This window comes from Schistocerca nitens, chromosome 6 (assembly GCF_023898315.1).
Source record: "Schistocerca nitens isolate TAMUIC-IGC-003100 chromosome 6, iqSchNite1.1, whole genome shotgun sequence".
Lineage (NCBI taxonomy): Eukaryota > Metazoa > Arthropoda > Insecta > Orthoptera > Acrididae > Schistocerca > Schistocerca nitens.
Window position 1 is genome coordinate 642328467 of NC_064619.1, and position 20207 is coordinate 642348673.

Here is a 20207-nt window from a genome sequence, read left to right on the forward strand (position 1 = left end):
GGCGCCTCGGGGGTAGCTCGGTGGGAGAGACCAACCGTCCCATGTCCACCCTCTAAACAGTCAACGGCGCTGCCTTCAAATCTTCGTTCGTACGAAGAATAACAGACAACTTGTGGCTGTGTCATCATCCTCTAGAATCTCTGACAGGTCGTGTCCTTAAGCCACTGGAGGTCGCTGGTCTTGGCTGGCTGTAGAATCTTCGAGGATGCGGCGAAACGCTAACGTTTCTCCACAGACGTACTGCGGGGATGGTTCTTTTAGTACAAATTCGCGAGTTGTCCTGGTAAGTCATACGGTAGTACCTTCCCTTAGTGTGCTTCGTAGTCGCAAGGTCGCCACAGCTTGGTGGTTGGTGTACTCGATGGTCCGTAGTTTACTGTATTCTGTACTATCTTGCCACCTGTCTTCCCATTTTTGCAGGATATGGCTTCTAAAGTGTGCCTGTGAGTCAGCACTTTGAAGATCTAGTTAGACTGCTTACGTCTCCGTTGTTTCTTCGGCTGTCAAGAAATGATTCACCTGCAGCATGACGCGACGCCCATGTGCCACGAACAGCTGGTTGTCGGTTTGCACTCAGATCGTGGGAATATTCCCGAGGGACGATGGCACAGGCTGCAGCAACTTCTCCTGCGGCAAGCGGCGGAAAAAAAATGATCCAAACAAGGCGCATCGTCGTCGGAGACTGCGGGGGAACCAGTTTGCGGCGTTGACGTCGCCCCCGTAAATGGACAGCGGCCGGCGGCCGGCGGGTCGTCCTTGGGTCGCTCAGCTAGCGAGGCGCCGGCCCGGCGTCGGACTGGACAAAGCCAGAGGCAGAGGCGGAGGCAGAGCCAACGGCCGGCCGACTCGCTTTCCCGTGAGATCCGGCGATCGGCCGGCCGATAGTTTGTCAGCGGCGACAAGCCGACCCGGAACCCGCCGTCCGTAAAGGAGAAGCAGAATCTGATGACTCACTGTTGGCAAAGCGGTCCTCGCGCGTCCGCACTGATGAAAGGCAGCGCCTCGGCCGGCGCTGGCGCGGATGAGTAGTAATTACCCCACCTGCCGCCGTGACTGGCGCGAATTACACAACACCCCGTGTGCTCGCTCGGCGGCCGACGCGCTGCCCGCACCTAAGCGTCGCGTTTGTTTTTGTGGTCTTACGTCCGCAGTCGCAGTTCCAGGAATAACATTTCGGCTATGACGTCTTTTACAAGCGAAATAAACAAATATTTCGACCAACTGTACGTCTCTTTATTTCGAAGCATGACCGGTATTCCTGAAACGTGTTTCCACCGCTCCCCGGAGATTCTGGGGCGTCGCACAAAGCCCCACTCGCGGTGGCAGGTAGAATAGCACGCGCTCCGATTGGCGCCGTCCTGCGCGGGCGAAATGATGTTAACACTACGCGGCGCGGCAACCGCAACAAATTATCTGTCGCCAACAGTCAAACTGTGCCACCTAAGGCTGCGTTCACAGTTGCACCGTCCGCAGCTCGTGGTCTCGCGGTCGCGTTTTCGCTTCCGGAGCACGGGGTCCCGGGTTCGATTCCCGGCGGGGTCAGGGATTTTCACCTGCCTCGAGATGACCTGGTGTTTGTATTGTTCTCATCATTTCATCATCATCCATGAAAGTGGCGAGATTGAACTGAGCAGAGGTTGGGAATTTGTACGGTACGGACGCTGATAACAGCGCCTTTGAGCGCCCACAAACTGAACATCATCATCATCGTCACAGTGGCACCGACAGCGGTCGTCACACACCGTCACCAGAGTTCGCCCGATAATATCGGCCGATACGTGGTCATAGTGCGACCGTTTTTGGCAGGATCAAGGGGAATTAGGTTAGGTTATAATCTACTTTATGTGTGAACTAGGTTAGATTTTAACCTCAACGGGTATGACTCACTCGCACGAAGTTGCGTTTCGCTGTATCACCATCAATTCGGACGGCCCCCGCGGGAGTAAACATGGTTCCTACAAGTACCAGTCTTGTGAAACGCAGCTTGCCCCGTTCGTTTCTGCGAGACGGAAAGTTTTTAGGTAGCGTAGATGTGATTTTTGGCGTGTTTACTGGCTTCCAGAAACCATTCGACGCAAGGCCATGCGGTTGCCTTCAGGCTGCGTTCACTGTGGCACCGACAATGGTCGTCAGACACCGTCGCCAGATATCGCCCGGTAAAATCGGCCGACAGAGTGGTCATAGTGCGTCCGATCTCCTCCGTCGGTTTTTGGCAGGGTCAAGGAGGTCAGGTTAGGTTAGAATCTATTCCATGTGTGAAGTAGGTTAGGTTTACCACCAGAAGGAGGTTCTTACTCATTGGTCTGAAGATGACCACAGTAGTGGTCGAAACCGGTCACCGTAATAAATAAACTGTGATCAAGACTGTTTTTGATACTAAATATTTGTAACACATTGATCACTGTTCACTCCCACAATGTATTCAAAAGGAATTAGGTTAGGTTTTACCATCTTAGGGTGGGGTGGATACCACTGCGCCTCTGTGCTTGGATACAAGTGCTGCACAGCGGCTTCTACTCTTAAATAGACGCCGAATCCATGTGAATGAGCTTTCCTGTCTCGTAAAGAACATGGATAGTACTGCACACTCTGTCCTCAGTTATAGGAATAACTAAAAAAGTTTTACCAATATATGAGATGACGGGAGAAACGTTCTGTTACATACTCGAGATAATTAGTGGTGACCTTGGAAAGCAAGTTATAAACACTATATATTTATTTAAAGTTGAGCAAACGTACGTCAGTTAACCTTCAATGACTGTCATTTAGCACACGAGTGAAAGACAAGTACAAAGTGTAGCATAAGATACTTAGAAACCCTAGAGCATTTAAATGTGGAAATACATACCGAACATGGGTTCCGGGTTCGATTCCCAGCCGGGTTGGGGATTTTCTCTGCCCGGGGACTGGGTGTTTGTGTTGTCCTTATCATTTCAAATGGCTCTGAGCACTATGGGACTTAACTTCTGATGTCATCAGTCCCCTAGAACTTAGAACTACTTAAACCTAACTAACCTAAGGACATCACACACATCCATGCCCGAGGCAGGATTCGAACCTGCGACCGTAGAGGTCGCGCGGTTCCAGACTGTAGCGCCTAGAACCACTCGGCCACTCCGGCCGGCCCTTATTTCATCATCATCATCATCAATCGTGATAATGGCTAGATTGGACTGCGTAAAAAAATTGGAGTGTGAAAAACTTGGGACTTCGTACGGGCGCTGATGACCGCGCAGTTGAGCGCCCCAAAAAACAATCATCATCAACAAATCGAACACCACATTTGCAAACCACTTCATATTCACAGAATCACTACCCCACTGGCTTAGAACGCCAGTAAGCAGTAATAATAATTTGTAGACAACTAATGACAACCTAACACAAAAAACATCCAGTACAGTAGCTATAAGCATGAAAGATACGCCATCCTTTTCGCTTAAACTAATCATTTTTTCAGGTTGTAATCTGTGCCTAAAATTTCCAATAAAGATTTTGTCTGTTTGCAGTTTCGAATAAACCTGCGATTTCAGTCCCCAGATTGCGAACTATAACCCGGCTATGATATTTTCATCGTCAGGATGCCACAAATTCACTTTCTTGTACTAAACTTATCAGTGTCTCACGCTCCATATATCGTGTACGAGAATGTCTATTTGACCGAAGAAAACCAATTGATTTGCATTTCACCTACTGTCGTACGAAACCTATACGTTCGGGAGATGAGATCGGCTATATGTGACATCGCACGTAGTGGCATACTGATTTGAAAAGATCGGCCGACGCTGATCGTCGGTGGAATCCACCGATGTCGGAGCCCAAGCGCACGCTGGACGCACGGTGCGGCGAAGCAGGCGCAATTAGCGGTTTGATATTTTCGCGCGAAGTGGACGTGGTTTGCGGTTTGTGTTTCAAGTAACAATGTATGAAATTCGGATAGTGCCGTTCAACAACGTTGTGTACATTTACATTTGGTCTGTTCAAACAAGTGAAGTACATGGCAAAAGGCACTTCCCATTTTACCAGTTATTAGGCGTTTTTGCCGTTCGCATCTGAAGTATTTTGTGCAGGGGAGCTTTTCCTGCTGGTAACAAGTACCATCAATGATACATAGGCCGATCAAAGGAGGCACTAGTTTCATATTAAACTATTTTAAATTATTATCTTTTTTAGGCATCCCGGTTAATCAAAAGGATATTCCGTATTTTAGCAATCAATATCATTACACTCAGCTGCAAAGCATTCAAAAGCTTGTAAATTAACAAACGGACGCGATGGAAACCGCAAATAACTAAAATATTTAGTTACTTAGAGATAAAATGTTGTGATGTAACACCAAATAGATTTCCATTACGGCCAAATAGCCCAAACAGAGCATTTGAAGTATTAATGTGTGCAGTGCCAAAGTATTCTTCTTTCACAAAATATTAAATGCTGTTGAAGTACACCATTCCATCGAAAACTCTGTAGATCTATGTCGATGAGTATTAATCACATCTCTTTGTGAGCTGCCATTTACAAATAATCTCGTTTCGATATACTGGATCGTTTATGAAATACCACGGTTATTACTATCACCGATTCACGATGCACAACGACAGAACTGCACACGTGCCTCCGGTAGATGTGGTGTCACCGCCAGACACCACGCTTGCTAGGTGGTAGCCTTTAAATCGGCCGCGGTCCGGTAGTATGCGTCGGACCCGCGTGTCGCCACTGTCAGAGACTGCAGACCGAGCGCCGCCACACGGTAGGTCTAGAGAGACTTCCTAGCACTCGCCCCAGTTGTACAGCCGACTTTGCTAGCGATGGTTCACTGACAAATTACGCTCTCATTTGCCGAGAAGATAGCATAGCCTTCAGCTACGTCATCTGCTACGACCTAGCAAGGCGCCATTATCATTTGTTATTTATCTTGGGATGCATGTACAGTCAGACCGATGTTCACCAATTATGGATTAAAGTTAAGTATTCCAGCAGCTACGTACTTTTCTTGATAGTATAATTACTTTACCTGTTCCAGACCTCACGCCAGCCTGCGTGAGCTTAAACGCGTGCCTTTCGACTTCCTCCAAACCCCATGAATTGGCTCCTGCCAATTCACAACAGTAGACATGTTGTTGTTGTTGTTGTCTTCAGTCCTGAGACTGGTTTGATGCAGCTCTCCATGCTACACTATCCCGTGCCAGCTTCTTCATCTCCCAGTACTTACTGCAACCTACATCCTTCTGAATCTGCTTAGTGTATTCATCTCTTGGTCTACCCTCCACGCTGCCCTCCAATGCTAAATTTGTGATCCCTTGATGCCTCAGAACATGTCCTGCCAACCGGTCCCTTCTTCTTGTCAAGTTGTGCCACAAACTCCTCTTCTTCCCAATTCTGTTCAGTACCTCCTCGTTACTTATGTCATCTACCCATCTAATCTTCAGCATTCTTCTGTAGCACCACATTTCGAAAGCTTCTGTTCTCTTCTTGACCAAACTATTTATCGTCCATGTTTCACTTCCATACATGGCTACACTCCATACAAATACTTTCAGAAACGACTTCCTGACACTTAAATCTATACTCGATGTTAACAAATTTCTCTTCTTCAGAAACGCTTTCCTTGCCATTGCCAGTCTACATTTTATATCCTCTCTACTTCGGCCATCATCAGTTATTTTACTCCCCAAATAGCAAAACTCCTTTACTACTTTAAGTGTCTCATTTCCTAATCTAATTTCCTTAGCATCACCCGATTTAATTCGACTACATTCCATTATCCTCGTTTTGCTTTTGTTGATGTTCATCGTATATCCTCCTTTCAAGACACTGTCCATTCCGTTCAACTGCTTTTCCAAGCCGTTTGCTGACAGAATTACAATGTCATCGGCGAACCTCAACATTTTTATTTCTTCTCCATGGACTTTAATACCTACTCCGAATTTTTCTTTTGTTTCCTTTACTGCTTGCTCAATATACAGATTGAATAACATCGGGGACAGGCTACAACCCTGTCTCACTCCCTTCCCATCCGCTGAAAGTATCTAGTAAACGGAGATAGATAGTTCTGCTCTCAAGTTGAAATACCATTCCGATATGTTAGCCACATTTCCTGTCCAGGAATGTACCACCTGAAGTGAACCCTACGCAAAGTCTACATAAGGCGTTTTTACCTCTGCAAATTCTTAAAATTTCGTGCAGTGAATTACTTAATTTGATGTACCACAGTCCAGTCACATTAACGTGACCACAGACTATGTTTGACGTTGATGTGCAATGACCGCTCACTGAGGGCAGCACTAGCAGTGGAGGGTATATAAAGGGTGTGCGGGGGACACGGACAACAGTACAGTCGCTTTCGTAATGCAGCATCGGAGTGATTTAGTTGACGTAAAAAAGTGCGTGATCAGTAGCTTTCGGGCCAAGGGTGGAAGAATTTCCAAACCGGCTAAGTTTGTAAACTGTTCGCGTGCCACCATGGTTAAACTACACCGTGCGTGGGAAAATGCCGCTAACCAAAATTGGCGCCGAGGCATCTGTGATGTACCAAAGGACATAGATGACACGGTGAACAACGGCTGTGGAGATGTGTACGGGCGAACAGACTCGCAGTTGTTCATCTAGCTGAACCAAGGGGCTAGAGACACTGTCTCCTCAACGACAGTACAGGGAACGGTGCAGCGTATAGGCCTCCGCAGCAGACTCCTGGCTCTTGCGATCATACCGACTGCTGTTTACTGCCGACCGAGGCTCAAATTTCCCAGTACCACAACTTGACATCCACCGAGTGACGACAGGTGGCCTTTTCAGATGCATCTCCATGCTCCATGCTCCATCAGGCAGGTGTACAGCGTGAAACGTCTGAAAGCAAACACCTTGCAACAATCGGCAGAAGAGTCCAGGATGGAGGGCATTCCCTGGGTGATCTCGTCATTCTGGAAGGCGCAATGGATCAACACAAGAGTGCATGTATTTTGGGGACCGTATCTACCCCTACATCCAGTTTGTTTTTCGTTGGCGCAAAGGCATTTACCAGCAAGACAATGCAACGTGACACACAGCTTTCATTGTACGTGCGTGGTTCGAAAAGCACCAGCATGAGTTTATCATACTCTCGTGGGCACCAAACTGCACAGATTAAAACCCAATCGAGAATCCAGGAGTCCACCTCGTCTGGGCTGTTAGCGCCATAAATCTTCAGCATCAAAACTTAGTATACTACTTCGGCACTGGAGTCAACATGGCTCCAGATCTCTCTAGGTACCTACCAGAACCTCATTGACTCTCGTCCTGTACCTCTCGCTGTCTTCGCCGCTGCAAATGTTGGGTGGTTCAAATGGCTCTGAGCACTATGGGACTTAACTTCTCAGGTCATCAGTCCCCTAGAGCTTAGAACTACTTAAACCGAACTAACCTAAGGACATCACAAACATCCATGCCCGAGGCAGGATTCGAACGTGCGATCGTAGCGGTTGCGCGGTGCCTCGTGATGACTAGGTGTTGTGTGATGTCCTTAGGTTAGTTAGGTTTAAGTAGTTCTAAGTTCTAGGGGACTGATAACCATAGATGTTAAGTCACATAGTGCTCAGAGCCATTTGAACCATTTTTTTCTGGTCGCGCGGTACCAGACTGTAGCGCCTAGAACCGCTCGGCCACCCTGGCCGGCGCAAAAGTTGGGTATTCAGGCTTTTGATATGTGGTCGTATTAGTGTCACTGGACAGCGTATGACAAAATAAGGAAAAGAAATTCAGGCCGTCACCGAGCAAAGATATTAGGCTGTAATCTGCAAAAGAATCAAATTTTTCGACTGAATAGTTTTCTTAATATCGGATGATAAAGTGTTCCATAGCGGAAGGTGTGGTGTCACCGCAAGGCACCACTCATCCCAGGTTGTAGGCTTCAAATCGGACGCGGTCCGTCAGTACACATCGGACCCACGAGTCGCCACTGTCGACGCTAGCAGACCGAGCGCCGCCACTCGGCTGGTCTTACGGGACAAGCTAGCGCACTGCCCAGGTCTACTGCCAACTTTAAGAGGGATGGTTCACTTATAGCTTCAGAGGTATCATTTGCAGAGACGCTAGTTAGCATAGCCTTCAGCTGCCAGTAGCTACGACCTAACCAGGCGCCACATACAGTTTATGCATTGACAACTGATCTATATGTGTGAAGCAATCAGAATTGTAAAGCAGTAAAAATGGTTCAAATGGCTCTGAGCACTATGGGACTCAACTGCTGAGGTCATTAGTCCCCTAGAACTTAGAACTAGTTAAACCTAACTAACCTAAGGACATCACAAACATCCATGCCCGAGGCAGGATTCGAACCTGCGACCGTAGCGGTCTCGCGGTTCCAGACTGCAGCGCCTTTAACCGCACGGCCACTTCGGCCGGCTGTAAAGCAGTATTCGCAGTTCAGTCTATAACTGTACGTGTAAATATTATTGTACAAAGTCAAGATCGACGTTCACCGCTGATGCTGAATTAGAGCTAAGTATTTAATTGTATTACTGTATACTAACTTTCTAATCACCTAAGATGTTCCAGATACATCCCGTAAAGTATAGTTCATTGATCCTCACGTCAGCCTACGTCATCAAGGATTGCAATTAATGGCCACACCTCTTGATCAGACTAAGAGTCAATTTGCGTGACTTAGCCGGGTCACACTTTTCCCATGAGGCCCATAGTTCCGCCTCATACACAAGATCCGGCACGTCCGCTCAAGCGCTACGCCGACAATTCGCGTAACACAGCTGCGCTGCACACGCAGGACGCTCCGCACTGGATCGCTGAAATACACTCCTGGAAATTGAAATAAGAACACCGTGAATTCATTGTCCCAGGAAGGGGAAACTTTATTGACACATTCCTGGGGTCAGATACATCACATGATCACACTGACAGAACCACAGGCACATAGACACAGGCAACAGAGCATGCACAATGTCGGCACTAGTACAGTGTATATCCACCTTTCGCAGCAATGCAGGCTGCTATTCTCCCATGGAGACGATCGTAGAGATGCTGGATGTAGTCCTGTGGAACGGCTTGCCATGCCATTTCCACCTGGCGCCTCAGTTGGACCAGCGTTCGTGCTGGACGTGCAGACCGCGTGAGACGACGCTTCATCCAGTCCCAAACATGCTCAATGGGGGACAGATCCGGAGATCGTGCTGGCCAGGGTAGTTGACTTACACTTTCTAGAGCACGTTGGGTGGCACGGGATACATGCGGACGTGCATTGTCCTGTTGGAACAGCAAGTTGCCTTGCCGGTCTAGGAATGGTAGAACGATGGGTTCGATGACGGTTTGGATGTACCGTGCACTATTCAGTGTCCCCTCGACGATCACCAGTGGTGTACGGCCAGTGTAGGAGATCGCTCCCCACACCATGATGCCGGGTGTTGGCCCTGTGTGCCTCGGTCGTATGCAGTCCTGATTGTGGCGCTCACCTGCACGGCGCCAAACACGCATACGACCATCATTGGCACCAAGGCAGAAGCGACTCTCATCGCTGAAGACGACACGTCTCCATTCGTCCCTCCATTCACGCCTGTCGCGACACCACTGGAGGCGGGCTGCACGATGTTGGGGCGTGAGCGGAAGACGGCCTAACGGTGTGCGGGACCGTAGCCCAGCTTCATGGAGACGGTTGCGAATGGTCCTCGCCGATACCCCAGGAGCAACAGTGTCCCTAATTTGCTGGGAAGTGGCGGTGCGGTCCCCTACGGCACTGCGTAGGATCCTACGGTCTTGGCGTGCATCCGTGCGTCGCTGCGGTCCGGTCCCAGGTCGACGGGCACGTGCACCTTTGGCCGAACACTGGCGACAACATCGATGTACTGTGGAGACCTCACGCCCCACGTGTTGAGCAATTCGGCGGTACGTCCACCCGGCCTCCCGCATGCCCACTATACGCCCTCGCTCAAAGTCCGTCAACTGCACATACGGTTCACGTCCACGCTGTCGCGGCATGCTACCAGTGTTAAAGACTGCGATGGAGCTCCGTATGCCACGGCAAACTGGCTGACACTGACGGCGGCGGTGCACAAATGCTGCGCAGCTAGCGCCATTCGACGGCCAACACCGCGGTTCCTGGTGTGTCCGCTGTGCCGTGCGTGTGATCATTGCTTGTACAGCCCTCTCGCAGTGTCCGGAGCAAGTATGGTGGGTCTGACACACCGGTGTCAATGTGTTCTTTTTTCCATTTCCAGGAGTGTATTCCCGCAGTCCCGTTGCGCGCCGCGTCCGCAATAGTCCACTCACGTGGGACGACGACTTAGCGATGGGTGGAACGCACGACAAACTGCATGACGTACTGCCTTGCAGTCTACTAGAAGAATTTATTCACGGATCTGGATTAATTGTCTGGACTGCCGCTCTCAGGTGGAGTAGGCTGTTAGAGTAATGATCGATGTACAGCCAGTGACTTTTCATCCATGTACCAGGCGATCTGGTTGTGGGGTAGAGGGAGATCCAGTTGGGAATATTACAGGGGCACTTCCAGTTGCGATACATGTCCGGGAAACCGTTCTCCGAGTCAGAGGATGGACACTAGTTTAATTTAATTCGGAGACAACAAGTCGCAGACAAAAAGACTGAAAGCCCAGTATACGTGAAACTGCAGTCAATTACTTGGTTCAAATGGCTCTGAGCACTGTGGGACTTAACTTCTGAGGTCATCAGTCCCCTAGAACTTAGAACTACTTAAACCTAACTAACCTAAGGACATCACACACATCCATGCCCGAGGCAGGATTCGAACCTGCGACCGTAGCGGTCGCGCGGTTCCAGACTGAACCGCTCGGCCACACCGGCCGGCAGGCGATGACTTGCTCATGTGCTGTGTGCCTACGTCACTTATCGACTGCATGCAATGCGTATCGCCGTAACACCATAAAATCCGGTTAAGCAAGCGTCAATAGCGTTGCTTTTGCCCGCAAGACAGGGTTAAACTTCTCGCTATTCTACAGTAAACAATTAAGGCCTATTACGTAATCTATATTAGTAAGCGACCAATCAGGACACGATCCCAGTTCATGGTTGCCTATCTATCGTCTTCCAAAGACAACAAAAATCTAATGTTCAGCATCTCATATAAATATATAAATATTGACCGAATTTAAAATTTTTAAATACTGTCGCAATCTACTCAGGAAGAAGTATCATTTTATGTTAAAGGTTTAACACAGTAACACAAGTATTACAGTTAGAAACTTTGTGTATGACTTGATCCAGAGGAACTCAGCGCGCTAGTTACACAATCTCGTAGTGTTTAACAGGCCTAGGTGAAATGCAGTTAACTATTGGATGCTTTTACCGGCCACCCGATTCCAATGAAACGTTTTTAGTCTTTGAAAGAAAGTCTGTGGTCAGTAGCGCGGAAATACGCAGATCATGCAATATTAGATGGAGGCGAGTTTAACCAATCGAGTATAGACTTGGACATCTATGGACTCATTGCAGGGGACAATTGACAGTTTTCCGAAACCTGCCTTGAGCAACTTGTTGGACAGCCCACATGTAGTGGAAATATTATAGACCTTGTAGCTTCACACACGGCGTCAGGGTGGAGACAGGGATTAGAGACCTTGATGTCATTATAGCGTTTACTTAAGTTAATAATCGAGAAAGCTCGGATAGTTTTTCTGCTAGAAAGAGCATATAAACGGTTATTAGGATCCCACTTACAAAATGAACTGATATTTAGTTAAAGTACATAGAGGAGTTATGAGCTAACTGTAAATGGAATGTAAACATATTCTGGAGAAGTATGTGCCGAGTAAGTGGATTAAGGACGGAAGAGAACCACAGTGGTTTAACAACAATTCGAAAAACGCTGAAGAAGCAAAGGTTATTGCACCCTCAATTCAAAAGAGAAAGCGCGAATTACTACGGGCAAAAGTTAATAGAAATGCGGGCGTTTGTAAAAAGATCGACGGGCGAAGCTCACAACTGCCACCGTCATACCTTAGCAAAAGATCTTGCCGAGAACCAGCGAAAATTCTGGTCCTATGTGAAATGGCTAAGTGTGTCTAAAGATTCTATACAGTCACTCGTTCACCAATCTGGCGTACTAGTACAAGATCGCAAAATCAAAGCCAAAGTTTAAATTTCCCATTTAAGAAATTGTTCAAGCAGGAGAATCGTACAAACATACCGTCGTTTGACCATCGCACAGACTGCTGTATGGAGGACATAGTAATAAGGCCCCTGGTGTAGAGAAATGAGTTGAAAGCAAATAAATCGCCAGTCCTGATGGAATCCCAATTCGGTTTTTCGAAATGTACTATACATCACAGGCCCCTTATTTAGCTTGCATTTATCGCGAATCTCTCGCGAAAAGTCCCAAGGGACTAATAAAAGTCGCAGGTGACTCCTATTCTAGGGTAAAGAAGAAGGGTTAAAGAACGGACCCGCAAGATTACAGACTACTATCCTTAACATCGGTTTGCTGTAGAATCTTTAAACATAATCCCAGTTGGGCGGGGTAGCCGCATGGTCTTAGGCGCCATGTCATGGTCCGCGCGGCTACCCCTCCCCTCCCCCCCCACTCCCCCCCGCCCACCCCGTCCGAGGTTCGAGTCCTCCCTCGGGCATGGGTGTGTGTCTTCTCCTTAGCGTAAGTTTGTTTGCGTTACATTAAGTAGTGTGTAAGATTAGGGACCGATGACCTCAGCAGTTTGGTCCCTTAAGACGTTACCACGCATTTCCAAACTCGCACAACATTGTATCAGCGCAGGGGGAACGCGCTTCCCAGTTCTCCCGAAGTTTTTCGCAGTGGGAGAAGTGCTTCTCGGGGAACGGCGGATCACTAAATCTCCCAGCCAGAAATCAATAATACTCTCGACCCAGTATCTGTCCACAAAGGTCAGTACTTCAAACATCGCCCTCCCCCCACCCCCAAATCAGCCACAGGCACGCTGTCGATTAGCTTGCCCGATTTCAAGGGTTCCAAAGTACTTCGCGAAAATTGTTTCAATAACCCATCTTTCGACCAATAAGACTCAACAGCTGCATGCATGCAATTTCACTGACAATTGTCCATCGGAAAACACCACTTCCTGCCAGGGCTTTTAAAAGGTTTGTTTCCAGCAGGTACTGGAGTCTGTCATATCGAGAAGATCACTCTCCCTGGGGCGGGCGTCGTATGGCCTCAGCCACAGCCTGTTTAGAAGGATTAGGGAAGACCAGCCGATTGTCTTCAGGTTGGAGGAAACGAACAGCTCCCTGACACAGGAAACCAGTTCCAGTGTACACAATAGCCACGCTACGAGCACACAGATGTGTTGCGTTACATTCCAGATACCGGCGTAAGGTTTTCATCACACATCGCACTGATTTAACGCCAAAGTGCTGTAGACTTCATTGTTGCGTGTCGCTAAGATGGGACAAGTACCTCAGAGTACAACCCTAAACAGAAAATACCAAGAACTCATTTTTCAAGATGAAATACACTCCTGGAAATGGAAAAAAGAACACATTGACACCGGTGTGTCAGACCCACCATACTTGCTCCGGACACTGCGAGAGGGCTGTACAAGCAATGATCACACGCACGGCACAGCGGACACACCAGGAACCGCGGTGTTGGCCGTCGAATGGCGCTAGCTGCGCAGCATTTGTGCACCGCCGCCGTCAGTGTCAGCCAGTTTGCCGTGGCATACGGAGCTCCATCGCAGTCTTTAACACTGGTAGCATGCCGCGACAGCGTGGACGTGAACCGTATGTGCAGTTGACGGACTTTGAGCGAGGGCGTATAGTGGACATGCGGGAGGCCGGGTGGACGTACCGCCGAATTGCTCAACACGTGGGGCGTGAGGTCTCCACAGTACATCGATATTGTCGCCAGTGTTCGGCGGAAGGTGCACGTGCCCGTCGACCTGGGACCGGACCGCAGCGACGCACGGATGCACGCCAAGACCGTAGGATCCTACGCAGTGCCGTAGGGGACCGCACCGCCACTTCCCAGCAAATTAGGGACACTGTTGCTCCTGGGGTATCGGCGAGGACCATTCGCAACCGTCTCCATGAAGCTGGGCTACGGTCCTGCACACCGTTAGGCCGTCTTCCGCTCACGCCCCAACATCGTGCAGCCCGCCTCCAGTGGTGTCGCGACAGGCGTGAATGGAGGGACGAATGGAGACGTGTCGTCTTCAGCGATGAGAGTCGCTTCTGCCTTGGTGCCAATGATGGTCGTATGCGTGTTTGGCGCCGTGCAGGTGAGCGCCACAATCAGGACTGCATACGACCGAGGCACACAGGGCCAACACCCGGCATCATGGTGTGGGGAGCGATCTCCTACACCACTGGTGATCGTCGAGGGGACACTGAATAGTGCACGGTACATCCAAACCGTCATCGAACCCATCGTTCTACCATTCCTAGACCGGCAAGGCAACTTGCTGTTCCAACAGGACAATGCACGTCCGCATGTATCCCGTGCCACCCAACGTGCTCTAGAAGGTGTAAGTGAACTACCCTGGCCAGCAAGATCTCCGGATCTGTCCCCCATTGAGCATGTTTGGGACTGGATGAAGCGTCGTCTCACGCGGTCTGCACGTCCAGCACGAACGCTGGTCCAACTGAGGCGCCACGTGGAAATGGCATGGCAAGCCGTTCCACAGGACTACATCCAGCATCTCTACGATCGTCTCCATGGGAGAATAGCAGCCTGCATTGCTGCGAAAGGTGGATATACACTGTACTAGTGCCGACATTGTGCATGCTCTGTTGCCTGTGTCTATGTGCCTGTGGTTCTGTCAGTGTGATCATGTGATGTATCTGACCCCAGGAATGTGTCAATAAAGTTTCCCCTTCCTGGGACAATGAATTCACGGTGTTCTTATTTCAATTTCCAGGAGTGTATAAAAACATTTTTTCGGTGTTATACATATCCCTATCTTAGAGATCTTGCAGATACATTTAGAGCACTAACATCAAGGACAATGGCACAAAGGGATTCATTCTTCCCAGCTTCGTATGTTAATAGAATAACATGAAAGTAAAACATAGTGCCAAAGAAAGTACCCTGTGCCATGCTCTTTATAGCGATAGCAGTGCACGACTAAACTATTTCATCAATGCTTCGAAATACACTCGTGTACAATATACAGTGACTCATTGCAGATGCAGAAGATGTCATAAAGGAAGCATTAATCGCAACTACGTATCAGCTAGTTGATGGTTTTCTTGTCAAGTTCTGAAATTCTTTCGAAACGCTGTTTCCCTCACATTGTGGCAATCCAGACGTTAATGAAAGCAGGACACTTCTGCTCGATACTGGTAACAGTTTGCTCCTAACTTGGGTAGGTTAATGGCAGATCGTGACGCCTTGAACTGAAGAGAGTCCATCCGGTTGTGATAATTTAAAGCGCCAGAAGTTCTCGCAGCGAGAAGGAAGTTAACATGTTAGGGATGGTACCTAACATTTAATGCTCGGGGCCCAAAATAGCTAAAGCAAAATCAGCATGCAAATGTTATATGGCTCACAGGCTGTTGCAAGCCAGCTTCACGACTTGTACGTCAGTGCCTCCGTTCGTTTTTTGGCGTCACAAGAGTGAGAGTTTCTTTCCAGACCTTCCAGTGCCCGAAATAATCGCTGGGAGGAACCTCAGCGTCAGAATCCAGCAACGCTAGGCACCAGAAAACGAATTCGATGGCGAAATATTGTAGTGCACGATCAGGAAAGCTAAACTAAATGGTGAAAAATGCGGACTTCGTGAATTTGTCAAATGACATGATTAAGTACAGCAAAGGCAACATCTGAATAAGATCAAAATACTATAGATAATACAGCAACCAGAGAGGAGCAAATATCATTGTATTAAACACGGAGTACGAAACAGAAAAAAGTAGCTTAACATTTGAGTAATCCCTTATTGCTTAACAGGGGCAACGGCCTTGCCGCAGTGGACACACCGGTTCCCGTTAGATCACCGAAGTTAAGCGCTGTCAGGCGTGGCCGGCACTTGGATGGGTGACCATCCGGGGCGCCATGTGCTGTTGCCATTTTTCTTGGTGCACACAGCCTCGTGATGCCAATGGAGGAGCTACTCGAGCGAATAGTAGCGGCTCCGGTCAAAGAAAACCGTCATAACGACCAGGAGAGCGGTGTGCTGACCACACGCCCCACCCATCCGCATCCTCACTGAGGATGACACGGCGGTCGGATGGTCCCGATGGGCCACTTGTGGCCTGATGACGGAGTGCTTGTTGCTAAACAACGCGATCAATATTGGAAACGTGTTACGGTTATACTGGCGAATGCAGCAAGAAAATGTGCTTTGCGAAGGATTCTTTCCACACAGATATTGTGATATAATTAGAGAGGACAGAACGTAAATAGAAGCGATCCGTTACCATTTATGACGTTTAGAGTATGTAATAAATGTGAAATGAAGACAAATGTTATAGATTTTCCTTACCCTGTGTCACTGTTTGTGCAGCATCTACGCAGGTGAAGGTTACTTCATTCGTTAGGTTGGACATGTAGAGTATTTTATCAAAATTATTCTCGTTTTCGTCGGTGCATTCTATGCAGCCTGGCCCAGCGGTTCTAGGCGCTTCAGTCCGGCACCGCGCTGCTGCTACGGTCACAGGTTCGAATCCTGTCTCCGGCATGGATGTGTGTGATGTCCTTAGGTTAGTTAGATTTAAGTAGTTCTAAGTCTAGGGGACTGATGACATCAGATGTCAAGCCGCATAGTGCTTAGAGCCATTTGAACCACTTTCTACGCACCAAAACTTTCCTAAGCTATAAAGGTGGCCGCCCCACTTGCGACTTGCACCAGGGAAGAACAGCATTCTGTTATTCGGTTTTTGCGTAGTGAAAGTGTGAAACCTATTGGAATTCACCCACGAATGTAGGTTCAGTACTTTGATGCATGTTTGTCACAGCAGCAAGTCTACGATTGGAGTAGGTTCAAAATGGTTCAAATGGCTCTGAGCACTATGGGACTTAACATCTATGGTCATCAGTCCCCTAGAACTTAGAACTACTTAAACCTAACTAACCTAAGGACATCACACAACACCCAGTCATCACGAGGCAGAGAAAATCCCTGACCCCGCCGGGAATCGAACCCCGGGAACCCGGGCGTGGGAAGCGAGAACGCTACCGCACGACCACGAGCTGCGGACAATGGAGTAGGAAGTTCGCAAATAGCGTGACCTGAGTGGAAGATGCTCCTCGTCCAGGTCAGGCACAACGAGTTGTGACTCCACAGAACATGGCAGCAGTTGAAGCCATAGAGAAAGAAAACTGCCGAGTGACACTGAATGACATTGGAGCATGTTCACAGATTAGTCATGGGTCTGCACACCACGTTGTGCATGATGTGCTCCAGTTTCACAAAGTGTCTGCAAGATGGGTGCCACGGCAGCTGAATCCTGAAATGAGAGAACGACGTGTTGATGCTTGTGAAGAACTTCTTCAGCGCTTTGAACGAGAAGGTGATGGCTTCCTTGCAAGAATTGTTACTGGGGAAGAAACCTGGGTTCACTTCCACCCAACCGGAAACGAAGAGAGCGAGAAAGTAATGGCGCCACTCCTCATCACCAAAACCAAAGAAGTTTCGAACAGAACCATCGGCAGGGAAGGTTATGCTGACTCTCTTTTGGGACGAAAAAGGGAAAAAGGCGTCATTTTGGAGCATTACATGCCTAGAGGGACCACTGTCACCACTGCATCATACAATGATCTCCTAAAAAATCATCTGCGGCCTGCAATCAAAGCAAAGCGACGTGGATTGCTGTCAGCAGGTGTCCTTTTGCAACATGACAATGCAAGGCCTCACACTGCCCGTACAACAGTTCCAACAATCACAGACCTGCAATTTGAGTGTCTTCCTCATCCACCATACTCACCAGACCTTGCCCCAAGTGATTTGCATATGTTTGGACCACTCAAAGACGCAATGGGAGGAAAGAAGTTCCGTTCTGATGAAGAGGTACGCCACACGGTGCATGAGTGGTTGCGAGGACTACCAAAAGATTTTTTTTTTCTAAAGGAATTTATGCACTTTGTAAGCGCTGGAGGACTTGCATTGAGCGTGTGGGAGATTATGTTGAAAAGTGATACAGCTTTGTACCTCTTCTGGACAATAAATAATATTTAAAAAAATATTTCAGGTTTTCATTTGTCTCACCCTCGTACTTCGCTTTAGCAGTGTTAGTTTTAAGACCGAAAGAAAATAATGCACAACAGCGATGTTTATAATGTAATAGCGCTACGCTACTTCTTTAACGATATACTGATTCTTTCATTCATTTTCACTGCATTTGTGAATCAAAGTAAAGAAATGTCTAGCACCAGCTACAGGTTGGAAACCGCGCCCTTTCACACAGTGAACAAAGCATGTTAGCAACGTTATAAGAGTTTTTCGCAAATCTCTTATTAACTCCACTGTACAGCACTTCGCGCTTGGGCATTAGGCGGCTGCTGTGTGGCTGAGGGAGTGACAAACAACCGATGCACACGAAAGTTTAAAAGCTGTACTGCCACAAGGTCGTAACTGCATAATATCATAATTATGTCCCAAATTTTCAGTAAGGATCCATTGCTCGTGGTTGGTATCTGCAAGTCATCTTTTTTCTCCTTAAAATATGAGGTCGCGTTTGTTATGTTTGTAAGAGGGTCATTACACTTACGCAGAGAACGGATGTAGGAATGCTCACATGTTTTTTGCACCCACGGGAGAGCGTCCCGAATATACTGAAAAACCTGAACTGGCACACTTGAAGACAGACGGTAGCTGTACCACAAAAGGCTACGTAACAATATTTTTAGAACCTACTTTAAGAGAGAAATCTAGGAATATTTTAGAACCCCCACAAATCATTCCCGTAGGGATAGTGACGGCAAGATTAGATTATTAGACCGCACGGAGAGGTATCGAAGCAGTCATTCTTCCCATGCTCCATTCGCCAATGGAACGGAAAAAATCCAATTATGTGGTACAATATGAAGTTCTCTTTGCCAATAACTTGACTGTCGTTTACAGAGAATAGACGCAGACACTGTGTAGTACCGTGCGGAGTGATACAGAAATCAGAAATTCATTGAGGACCGCTGGTAAAATCCCCGCCCCGTCATCCAGATTGAGCTTTCTTGTGATTTCCATGAATCAATTACGTTAAATACAGGGATATTTCTTTTGGTAAGGACACGGCCGATCTCCTTCCCATCACCCCCTAACTTCATTTCCTTCTCCAACGATCTTGTCGTCGACAGGACGTAAACCGTAATAACAGTGCCCTTTTTTGTAAAACTGTGTCGTCTGCAACAGGACGTCAAAGAGCCACCGCCCTTTTCAATGACGAAAAGACTAGCTAATAATATTGAAAACAAGTGTAGACACTGACAGCCGCGCGGGATTAGTCGAGCGGTCTAAGGCGCTGCAGTCATGGACTGTGTGGTTGGTCACGGCGGAGGTTCGAGTCCTCCCTTGGGCATGGGTTTCTGTGTTCGTCCTTAGTATAGTTCAGGTTACGTAGTGTGTAAGTTTAGGGACTGATGACCTTAGCAGTTAAGTCCCATCAGATATCACACACATATGAACATTTAGACACTGACTGGGTGGAGTCACTAGACGTGTGACGGCTCTTGCTCGTCGACTTTAGTCCCTTGTTGGCAAATGAGAAAATTGGTTTCACGGCCTCGCCTATTGCTTGATCTGCGATCGATAGCCCAGCAGTCGCCTGAGGATAGTCAGCGCCTGATGAGGCGCAAACCTCACGGAAATGTCTAAAGCAGGCGGAAGGACACAATAGAAGACGAGAAAAAGGCGCAGCTATAGGGTTTAAACAATGTCGAGACGGGAAGAATAAACGCGACAAAAGGAAAATGGAGCGAGAAGTGATCACCAGTCGCATCCGGGACTGATGACACACGTCTGTGGGATGGCGTTCGACTTCGAGATAGCCGATACAAACTGTCGTGGCAGAAGACAAATTCGTCGACCGAATCTGGGTGGGAAAGGAAGAAGTGGTGGCGTACAGCTCCCAACCACTAGAATTCGCGCAGAAGTCTCGATTAAATTCCAAATTTCTCCGCAACGTCTCATGTTTTGAGGATATGTGACACAGTCAATAATGATCAGTCCGGCGAATAGGGACGCTATCTAGGCGGCTCCCTTACTGCTATTTGAGCAAAGCAACCCATGTGGCGGCACCAGGTTTCACCCTTCCCCCCCCCCCCCTTCCCTCCCCCCACCCCCCAC

General features: G+C 48.2%; 1 long non-coding RNA gene and 1 pseudogene across 1 annotated transcript in view; one reads left to right on the plus strand and one right to left on the minus strand.

Moving 5' to 3' along the window:
• LOC126262340 (uncharacterized) overlaps positions 1-20207 on the minus strand; it is a 143107-nt gene that overhangs the window by 51464 nt on the left and 71436 nt on the right. The window lies entirely within an intron of this gene.
• Positions 15879-15996, plus strand: LOC126263794 (5S ribosomal RNA; annotated as a pseudogene).